The 21,557-nt window shown below is 42.8% G+C and overlaps 1 protein-coding gene across 1 annotated transcript in view; it reads right to left on the reverse strand.

Annotated features, from left to right (window-relative positions):
• The window catches only part of DOK2 (docking protein 2), a 254,085-nt gene that overhangs the window by 29,246 nt on the left and 203,282 nt on the right, over positions 1-21,557 (reverse strand). The window lies entirely within an intron of this gene.

Genomic DNA, 21,557 nt, shown 5'->3' on the forward strand with positions numbered 1-21,557 from the left:
TACTAGACCCGCAGATGGTCTGTCTACTGAGGACTATAAGGCAGGAACATAAAGGACCTGATGCTCAGCCCAAATTAGAGGTGAGGATAACCATGTCTCTTGGAGGAGGGTTTTGTCAAACCTGCTTAGCCCACTATCATCATTGTTCAGGAGGTGCTTGAAGCCTCGAGAATTCCAACTGACCAAAGAGAGGGACTGATGACCTTTAGGGTTACATAGTTAATTTCAATTAGAATTGCAATTGCAAACCCAAGATCCCCCTCCTAGCAATGATTGTTTGTTATTCGTGTTAGTGGTGGGCAAAAATCTAGTATTAGGAGCACATTCCGTACGACTTAACGCTAATGGGCTGGACATACTGTCTGTATCCACACTAACTACAAACCCCAGGTCAAACAGATACCTCTTTGCTTGCCAAACAAAATTTTGAATTACTCTGGATTGAGTCCAAATGCTAACAGCATTTCAGTTCAGATTAGATACAAATTTTATCTGCTGATGTGATGTCCTGTAGTGGTGGTACATCCGAAAAAATTGCCAAAATGGCTCTTCGATTTAGATCAAGGATCCGGTCTACATTTGAGGATCAAGGAACATAGAGCCGGTCGAATTTTACTTTTTAAATCACTCTTTTTCTCTTGTTTTCCTAAAAATGAGCCAGAGAGGACAGATTCCTTGACATTCATGTTCAAACCCAAGTCACCTAGTGCATTTTAATGAGTAATAGCACTGTGTTTGAAAGGTCACCTGGAGTGTTCATGTGAGATGATTTTATTGGCTTCACACTAGCCGTGGAGTCACTTGTGGTCGGGTAATTATTGTCAATGGCAACCGGGGTCATACTCAAAGTGGGGGCTACTAAATCAATGCTTCCATTTCTACTTACATCATCATTGATTATAGACTGCTTCACACCAATCTCTAATGTAATAGATCCCTTGTTCGGCAAGCACTGCACCACAGCAGGAGCCCCCGATAACAAAGGGGGAAGATGCTAACCCTGCATATATGCATCTACCGCCTTCCTTATTTCTGCTCTATGTCGCATTACTTCCTCTGTACAGGATGTAATGGTGGCCTCACTTGCGTTATGCTGACTGCTTGCAGTCGTCAACAGTGATTTAGAGGGGTCAACCTGAGGCTTCAGCTGTGCAATCTCTTTCATCAAGGCTTCTAAAGGGGGATACTCATCCACCATCCCTACGCTAAGGGCCTTAATAGGCTCTCTTGGTTTATCTCAGTTTAGCATCATATATTTCTTTTTAATTGCATCAGAAACATTTACACATGTTTTTCTATTTGCAACTATTGGTGTTGAAATGGATTTCATAAAGCGTTTAGCATTAGCTCTCCCAATGCTTTTGGGTGTCGGTTGATTTTTTGATAATTTTATCTGTGCCCTCTTTTCAACTGCGTTACTAAGTACTTTCTTTTTCGTATCCTCATCCCCAGTTCTCACATTGGCAATTTTGTCACTGGCACAATTAAAAATTGAATACACGTTTTGAGTAGATGTAAGCTTCGATGAATGAGCACACTCAGGTCACGAATTACATATAAAAAGTGGATTCAATTCTTCAATTATCGGCACAGGGGATATTTCATATATAACAGATTCGAAACAGGGTAAACTACTCATATATCCCTGATCATGGAGTTTACTTACAGACGAGTGTGGCACCGTTGGTTGTGGAACTTCTAAATGTGTTTGTGTGGCTATTGAACACAGAGATACTTTCCCCCTCCTATCAGATATAGCCCTTAGCTCGTTTATCTCAGTTCATTGTGTCATGATTTTCTGATTTAAAGAACATAAAACGTCTCTTAGTGATTGGACAGCCAAATTCAAAGCTTGTAAAGTGATGTTAGACTGAAGCAGGGCTGGTGCATAAAAATCCATACAAGTGCTAGTCCCACGTGAGTGCATCTCCGGGCAAAAGGAGGTGTTTGTGCCCAGGATGCACACACATGGGCCAGCACTCACTGACGCATTCAATGCAGTTGAATCATCATCAAAGCTTTGGGATGAGTCTGTAAACATCAAAGGAGTACTAGACAAATTGTCCGACATACATTTATCAGAGAATGCTGATCCATTCATGTCCAAGTCAATAATGGCGGCATCCCCTGGGACTTGTGGTAAACTTTTTATGGCAGTAGGAAGAATCAATCCTTGGGTTAATGAGTCTAACAGTGCCGTATCCGAGATGGATAACTCATGCAAGCAAGAGTTTTGTCGCCCAGCAGCAAGTGATAAACCAGGTGCTGTGCCTAATGTAGGGCTGGCAGTATCGAGTGCAGGACTTGCCTTTGAGAGATCCACATTAAAACCCCCCAGTTATCTGTGTGTGAACACTGGCCACAGCTCTCTTTGCTCTGTGGGCTGATAGTGAACTGCTGCAAAACATTTGAATGTCCCCATTCACCATTGCACCTTTTTTGGCTGGACTCCGAACCGGAGTCACACACTCATGCCGGGCTGACAAACCCATGTCATTGTGGATAGCTGCGAGCAACGGAGATTGATCTTTTAAAGACATGAGGTTGTGGATCTGGTCAGCATAACAGCCAGACCAGATTTGCTCTTCTTTTAAACAAAGAGCACAGGAAGACACAGAGGGACCACCCCTGTTGTTTCACCTCCTCAGCAGCCTTCTCACAATGAGGGTGACTTAGCTTACACTACTGCATTCACACTGCGACGGAATTCTTGACTTACAGACAGGAAATAAAAGATAAAAACAACTTGTTGCATGCGGCCAAAAAGCGACTGGGATCAAAGGGTCTAGCCCCGCAATCTCCCGCCGTTCGCTAATCCTGATCACGCGTATCTCCCGATGAAAATGGTATGGGTTGCTGAGATTATCAGTTTATATACAATTTATCAATTTTTTATCACCATCTTATGTGAATCTAGACGTCATGCCAACAACGCTGAGTGGAGGGACCACAGCAGTCTCTTCTTACTGTAATCACCGGAGTACACACGCATCCAGCGCCAAACAGCCGCACAACAGTCAGCGCCCTTTACTCCATCGGGCTTAACGCCGCAAGGGTGGCTCGGGCCTCACTAAATGATCGTCAGATGTCACGTGATCAGTCACGTGGGTTCGCTTAGTCCCGCCTCCTCCAGGAAGCAAGTATATACACAGCAAGAGCTGCCCTCAGCTTGCAGTGGTGTGTGGAGGTGATTAAAAGGAGGAAAACGTTCCTTTGGAATAGCAATCCTTCAATGCCCAGCTAAACACCTGCCACTAACTACCCTGCTTGCTGAATCTAACTGTTTTGTTGGTGAAGGTAAGGGCAGGTCACCTAATAATATCTCCTTTATCTCTAAATTTCTATCTATTTCGAATGAACGTACCCAGTATTAATATGTTCATTCATCTCATTGCCATTGACTTGATTTTAATTTGTTATGTTATCGATATATAGCAATTGTCATCAGTGTCATTTGGGATCGATTGCATCCTTCGTGGACCGTGTCTATAAGCATGTTTCTTTTTGATGCACGATAGTACATTCAAGGGACGAGTAACATGTTACGATTTCCATCACATCAATGAATTGTTTACGAAAGGCCTGCGCCATCACACCCTCGGGTCTGGTGCGCTATGTAAATGAATAAACAAACAAACAAACAAACAAACAAAGTTATCCTATAATACAGCCGGCTACGCTACACTGGTTTTGCTCCGGTGACCAAAACATAGCTTGCATAGAAGAAATTAATGGTATAATTCCATCTTTTTCACGCTTTTATGCAAAGTAATTTTTGAATAATGTTCCCTTTTTTTTACAGAATTTCCAACAATGCCCACATATGCGGTTTTCGGTTGCCATTCTAAGACACATAACACATCTAAAGGCACTACAATGCATGTATTCCCGAGGAATATAGATCTAATAAGAGAATGGGTCAGATATTGCGGATTTGCGCCAGAAGAGCTTGAAAGTGGAGCCCATGAAGTCTTGGTGGACTCGAGGGGTGATCGATTCCGCATCTGCAGCCTGCACTTTGCCACTAATATGTACGACCAATCGAAGTACACAAAGAAGAATTGACTCAGAACATCTCGTAAATTGCTTCCAAATGCAATTCTGACTCTATTCATGCACAGGCCGCCTCAGGTGAGTCACGGTTCCTTATTTAGCTGTAGGCCTTGGGGAAGTGAACAGGTAACTACATGGACAGATTGGTGTTTTAGGTGTAAATGTCCCTTATAATACTTTTCATATTTACAAGATTGTATTGCTTTATAACTAAACCCCATTTTGCTAAACATCTGTCCTTGGTTTTAGGAGCATCATAGAAAAAGATTTATGGGCACAGATAACTATGCTATAGTGCCCTTTGAAATAAGCATAATCTTTTCGTAATCTGTCTCTTTACATGCCAATTTTTAAGATTAGCATTTCTAAATCAAATAAAATTTTCCCTTACAACTCCATGACTATGCACTGAATATGAAGGAGCAAGATTCTGCATCCATGTCTGGCCTGGAGTCAACAACAACTTTGAGCGCGTATCAGGTAGCCTTATTTAGCTATTCAGTTCCGGAAATGTTTCATGCATGGAATTTGAGACAATATGATCATATTTACGTATCGTGTCGTTCGTTTACACAATGTTTCATTTATGTTTTTTTATTGATATGTACCATTGTCTGCGACACATTGGGCCTCATTACATGGTAGGCGGTAGCCATGGCTCTATTAGTGCCATGGCTACCCCCTTACCGCATTCCGGGTCCCTGTTCCCGGAATAGGGACTTACCAGGTCATTCCGACCCTGGAGGACCCGGTAAGTCCCCATTCCGGGAACCATTCCCCATTCCCATTGAGCCCCCATAGGGCTCAATGGGAATGGGGAAGGAGCTAATAACGGTACCGTTATTAGCTCTGAAGTCCCTTAGCGGGTCCCTCCCCTAACGCCAGGTAAAACCAGGCGGTAGGGGAGCGACCCGCTAAGGGACCTCATAGTAGGGCGGTAAGGGATTACCGGCACCAGTGCCCTTACCGGTGCCGGTAATCCCTTACCGCCTACCGTGTAATGAGGCCCATTGTGTGTGTTCAATTTTTTTGATATTTTGTGGATATTCTTTTATCCATATCCATACTAAAACAAGTACTGTGTTACAGGGAGATGCTGAAGCTTCGACTACAATTACATCATCCCTCGTAGTTGATCCAGAGCCAGAGGTATGCGTACTGACAGTTCCCTCGAATGAAAGAAAGTAGGTCCTAGATCTGATACTATTAAACAGTGACATTATTATAAACAAGCAGTTTTTGGAAATTGCTTGAGTGCAACATTTAAATAATTGTGTTTTGCACAGTCATCTTTGATCGAGTAAACTAGCCATCAATCAGGTGAAATTCTAAGTGCATATTTTGACTAAATGACTTACACAGTGTACGAGTGTATCTGTGTAAGCCATGTGTGCGATGGAATAATTTGATTTCAAATACGAATTACTTATTTTTAATGGATACGCTTTTCTAGGGATGTATACAAGATCGGGATATGGAAGAGGAGGCATGTGGATCCGAGTCGGTGGACCAGCTTGCTGGTGCTGTCGTTACAGTAAAGAAAAAGGTTTCACAGAAAAGCAAGAAAAATATGGTAATTTACAAACAATTTCATTTTAAAGCAGTGTTTTGTGCTGGTGCCTTCATAACATGCTTTTTTTAAAATGTAAATTGTCCAATACTGTATGTTGGATTTACATTGAACATCTTTTTCCAACCTGTCTTCTAGTTGCCCGATGGTGTACGAACTATGCAGACACAGACAGCTACAGAAATTAGAGATGCTGCTTGCCAAACTGATTTCACCATGGAGCAACTATTATTTGAGTTGCAGCGTGTTCAAATCAATAAGCAGACTCGAGATGCTTTTGTCCAATGGCCAGAAAATGAATTTAATGTGACCGGCGAAGACAGCAAAGTGTTGTTGGACCATTGCTACAATGAGACTGCTCCACCAGATGAAGATGAAACTGAATGTAATGAAGATGCTTTTGAATTAGTCGCAGACCACTTGACACAATCGACACCCGCCAAAAAAGTGCCACCCAAAAACCAATCGACAATGATATTTTCTCCGATTCATGTGCAAGTAACAGACGCTCAAATGACAGAGACTGAAGCATCAACACAATTGACCGAGGCCCTAGACAATTATCTCGATTAGAGTATATCCAGTTTGGCTGATGTGTCAACCACAGTTCAGTCAGAAACAACAATAATGCAGGATGATAGTCTAATAAAGGAGCCCAAATAAACAGCAGCTTGATGGAGATTATAATGATGCTGAAATGTGTGCATTCAGTGAGAGGGGAAGTATGTGGGAAGCCATTGGTGAGTGTGACTCGTGTATCACAAGGCAGTAACCTCAAAATAAATGCCACCTGTGAAATGCTCCATGAAAAATGTTCATGGTCCGCTCAACCAACGCTGAGGAAACTGCCAGCTGGGAATCTACTCTGTGCAGCTACTTTACTTTTCAGCGGCTCCAGTTTCATTAAGTTGTTCAGTTTCTGTCTATTTGTGGGACTCCATTTCATTTCTAAAATGCAGTACTACAAATGTCAACGTCAATATCAATTCCCTGCCATTTGTGAAGCTTGGAAAATTGAACAAATGTTTATTCAAAGTACATTCTCCGAAAAACGGTTCAGGCTACCTGGCGATGGACAGTTTGACAGCCCCGGATTTTCAGCAAAGTACTGCACATACCACTTTCAGGACATGGAAATCAAAAATAATGTGAGTTCTGTGGTTGTGCAGGTGTCCGAATGTAAATCCTCAGTGGCCATGGAGAAACTTGGTTTTATAAAATCACTGGAAGATCTCCAATCGAGGGGAATGCAAATCGACCTCATAGCCACAGACAGACATGTTTCAATAGCCAAACAATGAGAAAGCAATTTCCAAATATTCGCCATCAATTAGATGTATGGCACTTTGCCAAATTCATCAATAAAAAAATCTCAGCTGCAGGGAAAAAAAAGGTTCTGAAAATATTTTACAGTGGTCCCAGTCTTCCAGCAACCATCTTTGGTGGAGCTCCAAAACTTGTGATGGGTCTGTGGAAATTCTACTAGAAAAATGGTGGTCACTAATGCACCACTGTTCCAACGTTCACTCTTGGACAGAAAACCAACATTTCCACCAATGTGCACATGGCCCTTTGTCGCCAGAGCAGGAAGGGAAGAAGAAGTGGTTGATTCCATCTTCACCTCCACACAAAGCCCTTGAGAAGATTGTGTTTGATAAAACTCTATCAAGAGATCTGAAGGGACTCACAGAATTCTGTCACACGGGAGATTTGGAGGTGTTCCACAATATGTTCCTAAAGTACAGACCAAAGAGATTGCATTTCGGCATAGACGGGATGGAATATAGGACATTACTAGCGGTATTAGCGCATAACGAGAATGTATGGCGTGAACAATCGAGGACTGCGGGAAACCTTGGGATGCTTCGCTACACAATGGCCTTTACGAAGAGAAGCAAAAAATGGGTGGTCAAGCCAATATATGAGGAAATGGAATTCAATTTTGTGAAAGATCTTATTATGACGGTCTTGGAGATACATACTCACGGAATAGTGCGCGATTTTTTTCTGAGGACACATACATTGCCACAAAACATTGCCAATGTGCCCCGTCCACCTAAAGCATAGCTTGTGGAACAGTTCACTTCCAGATACAAATGATTATCATCTGTTTTTTTGATCAACAATGTTTTTAAGAAGTGTCCAAATAAAGCATCCAATTTGGCTTTTGAAATCTATCCTCTTTGTCAATTATTTTTTCAACAAGTTCCATTTTTACGAATGCCGTACAATGTAATGCTGTGCTTTCACACTTCCCAGTTTCGTCGAGCTACTTTGGGACCTTCACTGATGTTGGGAGGGTCAGATGGATAACAGTATGAAAGCACCTTTGGGGTTCTGCAGTTGCCTTACCAAACAGTTGCTCAAATAGCTGAATAACTACTCGTCCCACAAAAGGGATGAGATCTAGGCTAGATAAGATACTTGGCACGCAAGAACTACTGACTGTGAGCAAAACAGCGCATCAAAGTGGGTTGTTGGTGAGAAATAGCTGAACTCTGACCAATATATTCATGGGGGCATGTGTTGGGTTTGTTGCTAATGTAAGGGAGGAGTGGGTCGGTTGATTCCCCGGCCCCATACATTATACGTGAAAGTGACATTGTGCTCTTGCACTTGTGGGGGGCGCCTCCTTTGCCCTTCTGCTGCCATGGAGAAGAAGGCCATGACATAAGCAGAGGTGGGGCTATTGCTAGACACATTTGGACTCCGTTTTGTGTGCCCTCAACTCTATCTTTGGACTAGGCCGCATTCTGTCATTGTGAAGTTTCCCCTACCCCTCAGCTGTGCCGCGAACAGCGAGCACTGACAGCCCCCACATTTTTCCTCCTCTGCCTGTGCCTCACAAGTCCCCTTCTCAGGGATGCGCTGAGACAAGATGTTGTAAACTAAGAAAGTATCTTCATTCTGAGTGTGTCGAAATAGAAAGTATATCGTGCCTCCTATTGTAATAAATATATTTAATATTGGCCTATGCCAAGCTGCTCGAAAGTTGCTTGCGAAAGAAATCTGTGTTGCAAGGTCCTGACCTTAAATCCATGTAGGCCGCCATTTTAGGTCAAACCGCCATTTTAGGATTCGTTGTGTAAAAGTCACCCTGTGAGCTAAAATGGTGGACAATGTCATTGCAAAATACAACATGGCCGTCTTGACCTCTGTACATAGCTAAAGTGTAATCTGCCTGCAGGCCACTTGTTGAGGTCATGAACTAAGACCTTGTCCTTCACTGACCTATGTGTAGAAGGATTACTCGTGCAATGAAAACTAATCCACGAGCATATGTCGAGAAAATGTATTCAAATACTGAACAAAGAACATCTTTTTAACCACATTGTATTAATGTTCAGGAAGGCCTGTATGGAAAACTTTAAAAATACACAGCTATTGCATACGCTTGTTGATGCATGTATTAAAAGGCAAACCAGTTATATGCGGTTATTTGAGACTTGGCACGAACCCTAGATCGGTGATATATTAAAAGGAATATTAACCCGAAGTGGGGCTGGGCATCGCACCCACAAAATGTATAAAAAGCTAATGCATTCTAATGTACAGCATCTCTCACTGAACACACTGAACCACGCTGGGGTTCGTTATGTTATACTGAGGGCCGATAGCTATCTGATTTTGCTCTGTTTTTGTAACTGGATTCAGTATAAAATAAAGTACTTTGTATGTTCCTTTGTAACCCGTGGTCGGTGTATTTTCTTTTGGGGTACTCAGCCTCGATATTCTTTTTCTGTTTTCACAGTTGGCGCCCAAACAGGGACCCTCAAGATTGATGCCGGATTGTTGAAGGTTGACACACGCTATCGGACCGGGATCGGATGGTGTGACATAAAGGGGCCCCTCGATGAGACGCGACACCTTAGCAGCGCTGCACGACCCGATCCCTGGACGATTAGCTTGTGGTCTGAGACGGCATCTTGACGAGGGTCCACTTATCGAGGCGGGCAGATTTGCCAAAATCACCATACACGAGGTAAGATTAGTTAGGTAAGATTCTTAGACGTACCGATCGGTCCTCCTTAGGTTTGGTCAGGTGAGTCGTGACCCGATTCTTAATTTAACCCTGACAATTAGAATTTTGGCGTATTGTATCTGCAGACACAATTATTGACCAGGTAACACCAAGAATTTGAGATATGCCTGGGAAATTGTCTACCTGCTTTAGGGCATTATTCTGCAGTGATAGACAATCTTTGGAATTTAGCCATCCTGCACCACAGGAGGGGTCGCTGGCATGTACTATGTACTGTAAGTACGGCATTGGAGGTATAGTATTTAATGACATTTGGCACAGACAAACCAGACATGCCTCTGAACTTCAGTGGCCAATCAATGGTAGTTTTGAGATCCCTCGCATTGAATATTTGGAGTCAGTCTTGTTAAAGAAAAAGGCTAGACCTGCAGCATTTGATGTTTTGCAGAATTGGAAAAAAGAAGGGTTGCAACAACTTAAAGGTAGAGAGAAACATGTACGTCGTCATAATACGAACGCTGAAAAAGCATTGTTATATGACCAAAACAAACAGTCTGAGGCGACTAAAAATATGAATAGGGCTTTCTCACTTGGAATTCAGAAAATCTATCCCTCTAAAGATCTTCATATTTCTGATGAGTTTATTGACAAAATATTAAATGAACGAAGGCCAGGTGCCTCTGCGCCACCTCCGTATGTTCCTCTTCCCACTGATGTACCTCTTCCTGCTGTTATTCCTGCTCTTCCTACTCAACCTGTTGTTCCTATTTCCACGGTTTTTGTCCTTCCACCTGCTCCTCTGCCTCTTTTTATCGCACCAGTTATAGTACCTCCATCGAATTTGCCTGCTCCCTCTCTTCCAAGTAGTCCTGAGCCGCTTGTAATCGATCGAGGTACGGGAACAAAAGTTGTCACTCGCAATACTGTCCCGCCGGAGAAGAAACGTGAGTTAATTGCATGGGCTAGGCATTGTATGGAGAAGGATGATCAAGCTAGTGTTTTTGCCACACTTTGTAATACGGATAATTTTCCTGAGAAAAATGTTTTTATTGAAGGTTTAGGGATTTAGTTATGTATAATGTGGGGAAGGTTAAATAATGCGGATGTTCCGCAAGGGTTAAGGGATCTAAATACTCTAGCGCTTTCTAAAGACACTGTGGAGAAGGTAAACAAGCATGTCGAGAGGTTATTTGGGTATAGAAAGGTGTTAGAAAAGTTACAGAATGAGGATGATGAAGAGGAGAATATGTATGTACAGAAACGGTTCCTTCCGTGTCGTAAACCGATATTGGAGGAAATGCGAATTTGTAAGAAAGACGCGATTAGATGGATTTCAGACATATCGATAACTCCAGTTGAGGTATATGACACATATAGTCAATATACGTTGGAAATGCAGAGGAAAGTGATACAGGTAATGGTAGAATACCTTCAGGATGAGTGTGTAAAGAGGAAGATTAGTTGTCCCACAGAGTTATTGAGCATTTATAAGAGAGCTTTTTCACTTGACACTTCTTCGTCTGCTTTAGCGCTCGACTTGGCCCTGTTGCTTAGTAAGCGTTCGGAGTTGCCTACATCTCAGTTGTCTATGAGAGAGGTTCCTCTGACATTTGTCCCGAAGGTTGAGGTTGCGGCCGATGCTGCACAGGGTATAGTCACTGTGAACATTACCGCACATTATGTATCACAGTTTGTTCACGTCCCGTTTTCACGGCAGGAAGTGAATACCATTAGACAGTCTATTCCCGATATTAGGAAAAATCTGACAGGGTTCTATAAGGAGATGGAATCCATTTTGCAATTCTCAGTGTTCACCTTAGGTGACATTGATTTGTTGTTTCCTGTACTCCTGCCCGTAGATTTATGGAAACAAGTTAGAACTATTGACGATGTACTCGGGTTGGGAGATACATGGGTGAATATAACTAGACGCGATGGGGAAAGGCCAGCTGGCGAAAGACCACAACAGGTGATATTAACTCTGCCTGATAGAATAATTGCTAAATTAAAAACCATAATTCCCGAAAAGAGAATTATTTGGGACAAGCTTACGGCCTGTGTCCACGGAAAGTCTGAAGGAGCTACCGAGTTCTTTAATCGGTTCGAACAGGTATTCTCAGATTTCAGTGGACAAGACTTAGGCACAGAGTCTGGGAAAAGATTATTTGTGGACACATTTGTACGTGGATTACTGCCTGACATCCAGTCACAAATTATGTCTTCTGAGAACGGTTGGTAGGCGAAATCACAATCAGAAGTACTGCACATAGCTCAGAACTATGAGAACCGTGTCAATAATGAAAAAGATAGGATTGAAAAACAGAAAGGCGATTTAAAAACTAAAGTGTTATTGCAGCAAATTGTTAGGGGCCCCAGTGGGGTAATTCTCAGGTTAGAGGTCAGTATGTCCCGCAGGGGAATGTGCCCTTGGGTCCTGTGAATATTAACCAGTGTGCTTATTGTCATCGAGAGGGTCATTGGTGAGCACAATGCCCCGTCCTTCAACAAAGGTCGAATAATACATTTGGTAATATGGGTAGGCGATCCAGAGGTCACCCGGTGGTAAGGGGCCCTTGTAGAGGTCAGTTTACACAGGACCCTCAACAACCTTTTTCGCAGGACAATCAGACTCCGAGTGCGGACACTAGGAATATATTTGATCATCCTTCCGCTGCATATTTATCTGAAGAGCTTCCTTTTGATGATATTCTGTTTCGTTAGGATTGCCCGAAGCAGGGTTTGGAACCTACACCTATTCCCGTCAATCAGAAAGGTCCCTACGCTGAAATGGTGGTGGGAAATAGGAAACATCAGTTTTTGATAGACACTGGAGCACAGAAGTGTTCCATTGATCATTCACGGGTTCCAAACATTCCACTGTCAGGGCAAACCAATGTTTCTGTAGGGTTTTCCGGTACGCCAGTTGTTTGTCCGGTTTCTATGCCGGTACCTATTTATTTGGGTCCCTTTACGGACCAGTGTCCTTTTCTGTTGACTTCGGATTGCGGAGAGAACTTGCTGGGGTTGAATTTGTTAAAAGAATTAAATGCAGTGATTTATTGTTCTTCTGATGGAGTGCGCTTGACGATTTCACCACAGCAATTTTCTGCTTTGCAATTTTTGACTAGACCTTTGCCTCCAGAATTCATTGATGTACTAGAGAGCTTGTGGGCTGTCGACGACAATGATGTCGGTGTTTTACAGATCGAGCCTGTTAAGATAGTTTTGAAACATGGAATTGAGTTGCCACGCATTCACCAGTATAAGATTTCGGTTGAGGGTGAGCGAGCTTTAAAATGTATTGTTTCCGATTTTGTGCATCACGGTGTGATTGAAGAAATTTCAGGAAGTTTGTGTAATAGTCCGATTTTACCCGTGTACAAGAAAGGCGATAATGTAATTCCATTCTGTTTTATAATTGATTTACGTGCCATTAATAAAGTTGTGGCACCACAATTTCCAATTGTGCCTGATGTAACGATGATCCTAACCATGATTCCAGCTACAGCTACTTACTTTAGTGTTGAGGACTTAAAGAATGCGCTCTTTAGTATTCCTATACACAAGGATCGTAGATATGTGTTCGCGTTCACCTTAGGGGGACTCTGAGAGTGCCTGTAAGGAGGGCACAGTGTTATTACTTATTCATCTAGCTAAGCATGGTCACAAAGCTTCGCTTAAAAAATGTCAATATTGTTGTCAGGAGGTCGCCTATTTAGGCTATCTCCTGTCAAAGGAGGGAAGAAGATTGACACCTGAAAGAATAAAACACATTTCTGGCATGTCTGTCCCAAATACACAGAAGGAAGTTAGGGCCTTGATAGGTATGGCTTCTTACTGTAGGTTGTGGATCCCGAATTTCTCGCTAGTGATCAAACCGATGGTGGCTTTGACAAAGAAGGGCATTTCTTCGCCATTGCTATGGAACGCGGTAATCCAGCAGTCGTTTGGCTTGCATAAGACTGCATTATGCTGTGCACCAGTAAAGGGCACACTAAACTATGAAAAGGCCTTTGTATTGTTTGTGTATGAATGTGATGTGCTTTGGCTGTATTAACGTAGGAACATGGAGGGAAGAATAGGCCGTGCGGTTACTATTCTTCCGTCCTTGATCCGTCCTTGATCCTGTAGCATGCGCTTTGCCAAGATGTTTGCACGCTGTCGCTGCTGCTGCCGCGTCTGTAAAACAGAGTGAGGGAATGGTTTTAGGCCATGATCTAACCCTGATGGTACCTCACTCTGTAGATGTTCTATTAAACCGAACTCAAACGCAACACCTCACTTCTGCACGGTTGACAAGATATGAATTGATCTTGTTTGCTCCTCACATTCAAATTAAGAGGTGTTGTGTCCTTAATCCGGCTGAACTCCTACCTTTTCCGCAAGATACTACTTGCAGCGATGAAGAGTCACATGATTGTTTGTATTCGACCGAACAAGAAACAAAGGGCAGAATTGATTTGAAAGATACTCCTTTGGATAATCCGCAAGCAGAGCTGTTTTGTGATGGCTCCTGCTTTAAACTTCCGGATGGTACATCCACAGCCACTTATGCAATCACTACATTGAGTACGGTTGTGGAAACTAAGAGAATTACGCATAATTCCGTGCAGGCCGCAGAGATTATAGCATTGACCCGAGCTTGTGAACTTTCCGAAGGGCTTGCCCTAAATATATATACTGATAGTCAGTATGCCTTTGGTGTGGTTCACAACTTTGGGAGACTTTGGTCAGAAAGAGGGTTCCTAACTTCGCATGGTACCAAGATTCAACATGGCTCCCTAATAGTGCAACTACTCTCAGCGCTTGCGCTCCCTACTCAGTTAGCAGTTATGAAATGTGCAGCACATCGAAAGATTGTGGATGATATTGGAAAAGGGAATGCTTTCGCTGATCAGATAGCTAGACAAACTACCACAGATCTCTTCATGGAGATGTATGTTTCAAGGGATACTGTAGGTGCCTAGGTAAAAGACACAACGGTATCATCAAGAACAAGCTCGCTAAAACGTGTGCCAGCACCAAACTAAAATGGCCGGACACCTTACCGATCGTGTTACTAGCCATGCGTACAACCCCTCAAACTAAGACTGGGCTCTCTCCATTTGAGGTGGTAATGGGGAGACCTGCCAATATCTGGAATCTTCCAAAATGCCGAACAATAAAGAATGTTGAAAATGTACTACTTTCAGATTATTGTAGCCAATTGACTAAAAACCTGTATTTGATTTACCACCAGGTACGAGAAGCTTTACCTGGACGATACGAGGGCCTGGGCCACGGCATATGACCTGGGAGTTGCATGCTCGTCAAATCATTTGAGCGCACCTCCTGCCTCGCGCCTCTCTGGCGTGGGCCATTCCAGGTCCTATTGGTTACCCAGACAGCGGTGCGGGTAGCTGGACGAAAGAACTGGATCCACGCGTCACACATCAAGAAACTTCCTCGCCCTGCGCCACACGCTACAGGAGAAACAGAACCCCTCGCTGATACTGCAACCAATGATCCCAAAGCAGTAAGCAGCACTGAGGGTGTGTCGGAGAATATCTCTGAGCCCAGGAGGCTTAGGGAAACTGCCATTTTGTCTCCACACCCTCCACAAATTTTGCACCCGGAAACGGCTGTTGCAAATTCAGCCTCTTCACTTGCCTCCGACACGTTGCTTCTAGCAGGAAGTGATGACATATTGTTTCTGGATCAATCAGTACCAGGAAAAGTAAGATACAACTTGCAACCACAAAGATAGACTTACGGCACGGTTTGGCTGTGCATTCAAAGAAGGAAAAGTCATTGAGGGCTTGCTTTTGCCCAAAATTTGAGAAAAAGGGGATTCTGTTGGCTAGGGTTGTGGAAGGACTAAGAAATCACACGACCGGGGGGTCACCAGCAACAAACATTGGGGTTTCCATCCGAAGACTACAATGCCTGCTACCACCGCCACTCGTATTGGACTTGTAAATAAGGGGGTGACCAACCGGGACAATGGACAAAATGCCTGGGCCCCGAAAACGTATTGCTGTATTCTTGTAATGATATTTGGTTTTTTAATAGTCACTGCCTTAGGATTATGGAACCTTTGTTGCCTACTGAATGTGCACCCATTGTTCCTACTCCCTTTGTACATTTGCACACTTTATCCCCTCGGGATTCCCAGCACAGACAAAGGTACCATAATAACACTCTACTACTTATCATGAATGCTACACATGCCATTTTTAATAAATCCAACTTCTGGGTCTGCTCACATTTACCACAACACAGGGATAAGGGGCTAGGTGGGTATATTCATCGTTTACCGTTGACAAGTGCCTGCTATGCTTCTCTTAGAGCACTGTTCTTTGGCCGATGGAATGATAGCATCTCAGGGAACTTTGATGGCACCAATTTGAATAGTTTTGAGAAATGTGTTTTGACTCCCCTGGGATGCTCGCTTTTTGCAAATAGGAGTAAACCGAATGTTGCTTCTATTAGGCCTTCTGACAAACTGTCTCGTCCTTTCCAATCTTTGATTTCTTTTAAAATGGCTCCGATAGGCAAAAAGGATGCCATGCCTCCTTCTTACACTGTTAACCATAGCCCAGATTTAGTTTCTTTTTGCATACAGAGGAATGGAACTCAGTCAATGGGAACATTTTTAGGTTGTGCCAACGTTGCAAATTTGACTGGAGAGAACAGACCTTTGTATGTAGGCGAACCTATCTACTTTGTCTGCGGTAATGTAGCATTCCCATGGTTGCCCAGGGATTGGCAGGGAACCTGTTATTTACGGATCCTGTTACCTGGGGTGTTTATATCTAGCACAAAAGAAGTTTCGAAGGCTCGTCCACGGCGGGATGAGAATTGTGACACCCCGGCACAAGTATAGGGAGATATAGCAAAATCAGTTGTGCCATTTTGGGGGCAGATAGCCAATTCAGAAGATATTAGAAAACTAGCGAGAGTACTGGAGAGAACCATCAACCGGACCACGGACATACTCTATAATATGACGTTAGAACAAAAGGCGATACGATTAGTAGCACTACAAAATCGAATGGCATTAGATGTCATTCTAGCTGAGAATGGTGGGGTTTGCAAATTAGTGGGGTCCACTTGCTGTGTTTTCGTGCCAGATTCCTCTCCAACTATCTTCAAGGCAATACAGAATCTGCACGCCCTTAGTTCCCAAGTGCATGTTCCCGAAGGAAACTGGGATCTGAGCGCTTGATTCTGGGACTTCTTGCGATCGTGGGGTTGGAAGGTGCTTTCGGTGTTATTGATTATTTTGGGAATACTGTTGTTTCTTTGTTGTTGTATTCAGTGTCTGCCTGGTATGTGTTCGATACTGGGGGGATGCTGCGCACAAGCGATAGGTTCGATAGGACATAAAGTATATGCCCCAGATAAGACTGCCAAAGAATACGTATTGAAGGATATTTTAGCAAAAGACCTAATGGCAATAGATATTTCTGATAGTGACTCAGGGTGCATGGACAATGATGCATGGAGTTATTTGCAAGGAGACCCAAAATAGTGTTTAGCTCTTGGCATAGGCCAAAAAGAGGGTTTGTCGAAATAGAAAGTATATCGTGCCTCCTATTGTAATAAATATATTTAATATTGGCCTACGCCAAGCTGCTCCAAAGTCGCTTGCGAAAGAAATCTGTGTTGCAAGGTCCTGACCTTAAATCCATGTAGGCCGCCATTTTAGGTCAAACCGCCATTTTAGGATTCGTTGTGTAAAAGTCACCCTGTGAGCTAAAATGGTGGACGATGTCATTGCAAAATACAACATGGCCGTCTTGACCTCTGTACATAGCTAATGTGTAATCTGCCTGCAGGCCACTTGTTGAGGTCATGAACTAAGACCTTGTCCTTCACTGACCTATGTGTAGAAGGATTACTTGTGCAATGAAAACTAATCCACGAGCATATGTCGAGACAATGTATTCAAATACTGAACAAAGAACATCTGTTTAACCACATTGTATTAATGTTCAAGAAGGCCTGCATGGAAAACTTTAAAAATACACAGCTATTGCCTACGCTTGTTGATGCATGTATTAAAAGGCAAACCAGTTATATGCGGTTATTTGAGACTTGACACGAACCCTAGATCGGTGATATATTAAAAGGAATATTAACCCAAAGGGGGGCTGGGCATTGCGCCCACAAAATGTATAAAAAGCAAATGCATTCTAATGTACAGCGTCTCTCACTGAACACACTGAACCACGCTGGAGTTCGTTGTGTTGTACTGTGGGCCAATAGCTATCTGATTTTGCTCTGTTTTTGTAACTGGATTCAGTATAAAATAAAGTACTTTGTATGTTCCTTGTATGTTCCTTTGTAACCCGTGTTCGGTGTATTTCGGTGATACTCAGCCTCGATATACTTTTTCTGTTTTCATAAGTGAAGGTCACCAGCTTTGAATTTTTGCTTGCGAGCTGAGGAAGCCCACGCATCGCACACAGTATAAGGTTCATTTGTTTTTTGACCTTGAGAGAAAGGGACCATTCCGAAAGGAATTTAATTAAGGGAGTGGTGTAATAAAGTCAGATATGATAAGGTTCCCCATTCCAAAACTGGACAAAGGAACTTGTAATTTCAGTTCATGAAAAATCGTTGATCTGAACGGAGTCTGCGTTACGGTCTGCGTTACGCCAAGAGAATAGAAATGCCGAATATAATGTAAGTTTGACTTTCGACGGTTTTATAGACCAACGAGTCAATTTATCATTAGCCAACCGTTATTGCTGGGTTACATTGTACTCCTTTGTTCTTTGTTTCATATTGCAATGAAAAGCAAGTACAACCTTTGTGTGTACTGGTCTTTCAGACGGGCACATGGGCAGTCCAGCATCGAGATACATGTAGAACACCACTCAGTTCCCCCAGGTTCAATGCTAATATTTAATTAAAATGCTGTCTATGTGTTCCTCGCATTGTACCATCAGCTTCCGCCTCCCATTTCGAGCTGAACATAGTCCATAGGACTAACCTCCGAAGCAAATTGTAGACTACTTTCCACGTTGTTTTCTCTGTGTCCCCATTGTTTCACGTCTGTGTTCATCATTAGTTTTAACACAGGGCCGAATTAATGGGTAAAATGATAAATTGTAATAAAGATCGGCGACTGAGACACATTTCTGTTATGTTTTCAAAACAGCTACATCCTGCCTTTCTGCGATTGTCATCGATTCCAGATACCAACTGACAGGATTTTCAACTGGCAGCTGAAGATACACGTCAATAGCTGGATATCAATGACTCTTTTTTGGGACAATCGCCCTTACGCGGTTCCAGCAATTAGGAGCAACCTAACATCATTTACGGTGGCCTAGCGCCAAGCTGAGGCACAAGCCTTGCGATTCACGGTGCATCCAAAGCACTTCTTTTACCCAAAAGGAACACCAAGTGACTCACGATAAATATTTGCGGATCAAGATCGAACAAATTAATTACCCATTTGATTGAATATGGCAATCGCCCGGATATTCTCGGAGCGTTTATTGTGAAATAAAAGTACTTTACAAATTGTACAATCTTGATATTTCCTTTTAAAGAATAGTTTTATATTCTGAATTGTGACACGCTGTGTTGTGAGATGATGTGTGTTGATTTCTGGGTTCTGCCTCATGTCACGTAGGTGATGACTGAGCGCGTTTGGCTATGCTGCCCAGTAACGTCATGGAGATAGGCAGAGAATATCACTAGGTTTGGTGATGTCAGCCTCAGGGGCGGGGGATATGATTTAGTGCCGCCAGGGCAGTCCAGCTTGGGCAATGCGGCAACGGATAAGAATATCACAAGATGGCCGCGCCCTGCTGCCTGATTTTACTTATTTACAAAAGAAGAAAACTACTGTAAGGTGCATAGGAAATGTTTGCATGATCGATCAACGTATGCTAAAAAACACATGCCCGAAACCTCGGGACAATAATATTTCTGAGCGCCCTATTCTTTAACTTTGAACACTTTTTTGTTTTGTTGCAGACCTCCCTACAGATTATATACAATAAGATGCGAGGGCAAGTATAGGTTTAGGACACTGACAGACTTTTACTTTGGACTTCCTGACACAGACTACCCTTAGTGTATTTAGGTAGGAAAAACCCATTTTAGCATAGGGCAAGTTTGGCCTTATCCAACTCTGCATCCTAAGTTAATAAAACTTTGTGGACCAAACTTGAACCTGTTGTCTGTGTCGGCTTCATGATGCCTTCACAGACCCTAGAGTCCAGGCAGGCCAGATGGAGCACTTGCATCTCTTACCCTTTCTCAGGAACCATTAGAGGTAGGAATATAGATTTAAATGCCCTTGGCCTCTGCAAACTGTCAGTACAGAGTAATCCTTGCAGAGCCAAGACTAATTGTGGTGCTAAAGTGCCATCTATCGGCCAAAATTATTTTTTCCACCAAAGCCATCCTGTGAGCCACAACAAACTGTGCTGCTTTACATTGTGCTCTTTATTGGGGTGGTTGCTAGTTTCTACAACCCTCATTTGGCCGAATCAAGCTCTATACCTAGATTATACTAATGCTATGTTATATTTTACAGCAAGCGCTGTCTTATGAGATACATTGATTTGCAGCACAACGGGTGTTACTATCACAACAGTAAATATACATGTGTGTTTAGCAACCCGAGACAACGGAAAGGCTGTGCCAGCCTTGCTGTAATTAGGTATTGTGATCTAGCATAACATATGAACGCAAATCTCTGCAATCAATGTATACCACACTGAGCTATCCTCTGAAAAATCGTGGCATTCAAATGTATTAATAGGCATTTCAACTTTCAAGATTGCACGTGATCAATATATTGCCCACAGAAGGGTGAGAATGCTTCAGGAGTAGTGCTGGGGCAGATTCTCAAATTAAGTGCAAATGAAACAAATGCAGAGGAATGTGCTTTTTTCATTTGCACTCATTTCAGAAATGCTGGGTCACCTTATTCTCAAAGGTAATGATGACAATGATGTGTTATTTATTTAGCGCCTTAATCCAAATTGCTTTACAGAACACATATTTATATACAATATCACCCAACCGAAATTGGTACTCATTTATCGACCTCGAAAGGATGAAAGTCTGAGTCAACCCGCTGAGCTATCTTACCGGCAAGTCAAAGGTGACTTGAGCATTGGAATGATGGCTGAACAGTCGCGCAAAGATGTGCTGCCCAGCCCTCTTAAGTACATTGTCCTGCTCCCTAATGTATTACAGGCTTGCAGGACCCGCTTGGGTGCTTGAAGCATATTTTAGAGTGACAGGCCCTCCTTTCACAGTGAAATGCGGTACCAAATACAAATGCTTTTGTAGCCTTCTGTGAAGGTTAGCAATGCAAGTGAGAAAGCAGCGGTTAACACTGCTGCTCTCCAACCTGATAGAAAATGCATGGGAGTTTCAGAAATGAGCCTATCATGCGTTGGGATTTCCCCTGTGCCTAGCCCAAATAGGCTATATATAGGCAATGGAAAATATTTTATTTTTGCGCTTTTGAAAGCAACCCATTTGTGGATTCGGGAACAAAGGGAGTGAAAGGGGCATCTGAATGCATCTTAGATGCCCACATTCAGAGGTCCTTTGTGGATTTGGGTGCAACTGCTTTTGGCGCAAGTGATGAAATGCGTTATTGCATTTCATCACGTGCGCCAAAAACAGGTTTGAGAATCTGACCCACTGTGTGTTCTACAGAAAGCACAGAAAGCTTTACAGGGTTAATTGATCAGAATGGAATGAAGTAATGAACAACATTCTGGCAGAGTAACAAAGGAACCCACACACACAAAAGCTAACACACACCACTGAACTGCATGTCCAAGAACACGTGAACCAACAAGCAAAGGCACCCAAATCAACACAAGAATACAGAACAGCATGAGCAATATAGACAGAAACAACCAGACACTGTTACTTTAAGAAACGTTACAACAAATGTAACAGGCACGTACATGAGGGTAAAATCCA

This window comes from Ambystoma mexicanum, chromosome 10 (genome assembly GCF_040938575.1).
Source record: "Ambystoma mexicanum isolate Mex_15411 chromosome 10, UKY_AmexF1_1, whole genome shotgun sequence".
NCBI classification, from domain to species: domain Eukaryota; kingdom Metazoa; phylum Chordata; class Amphibia; order Caudata; family Ambystomatidae; genus Ambystoma; species Ambystoma mexicanum.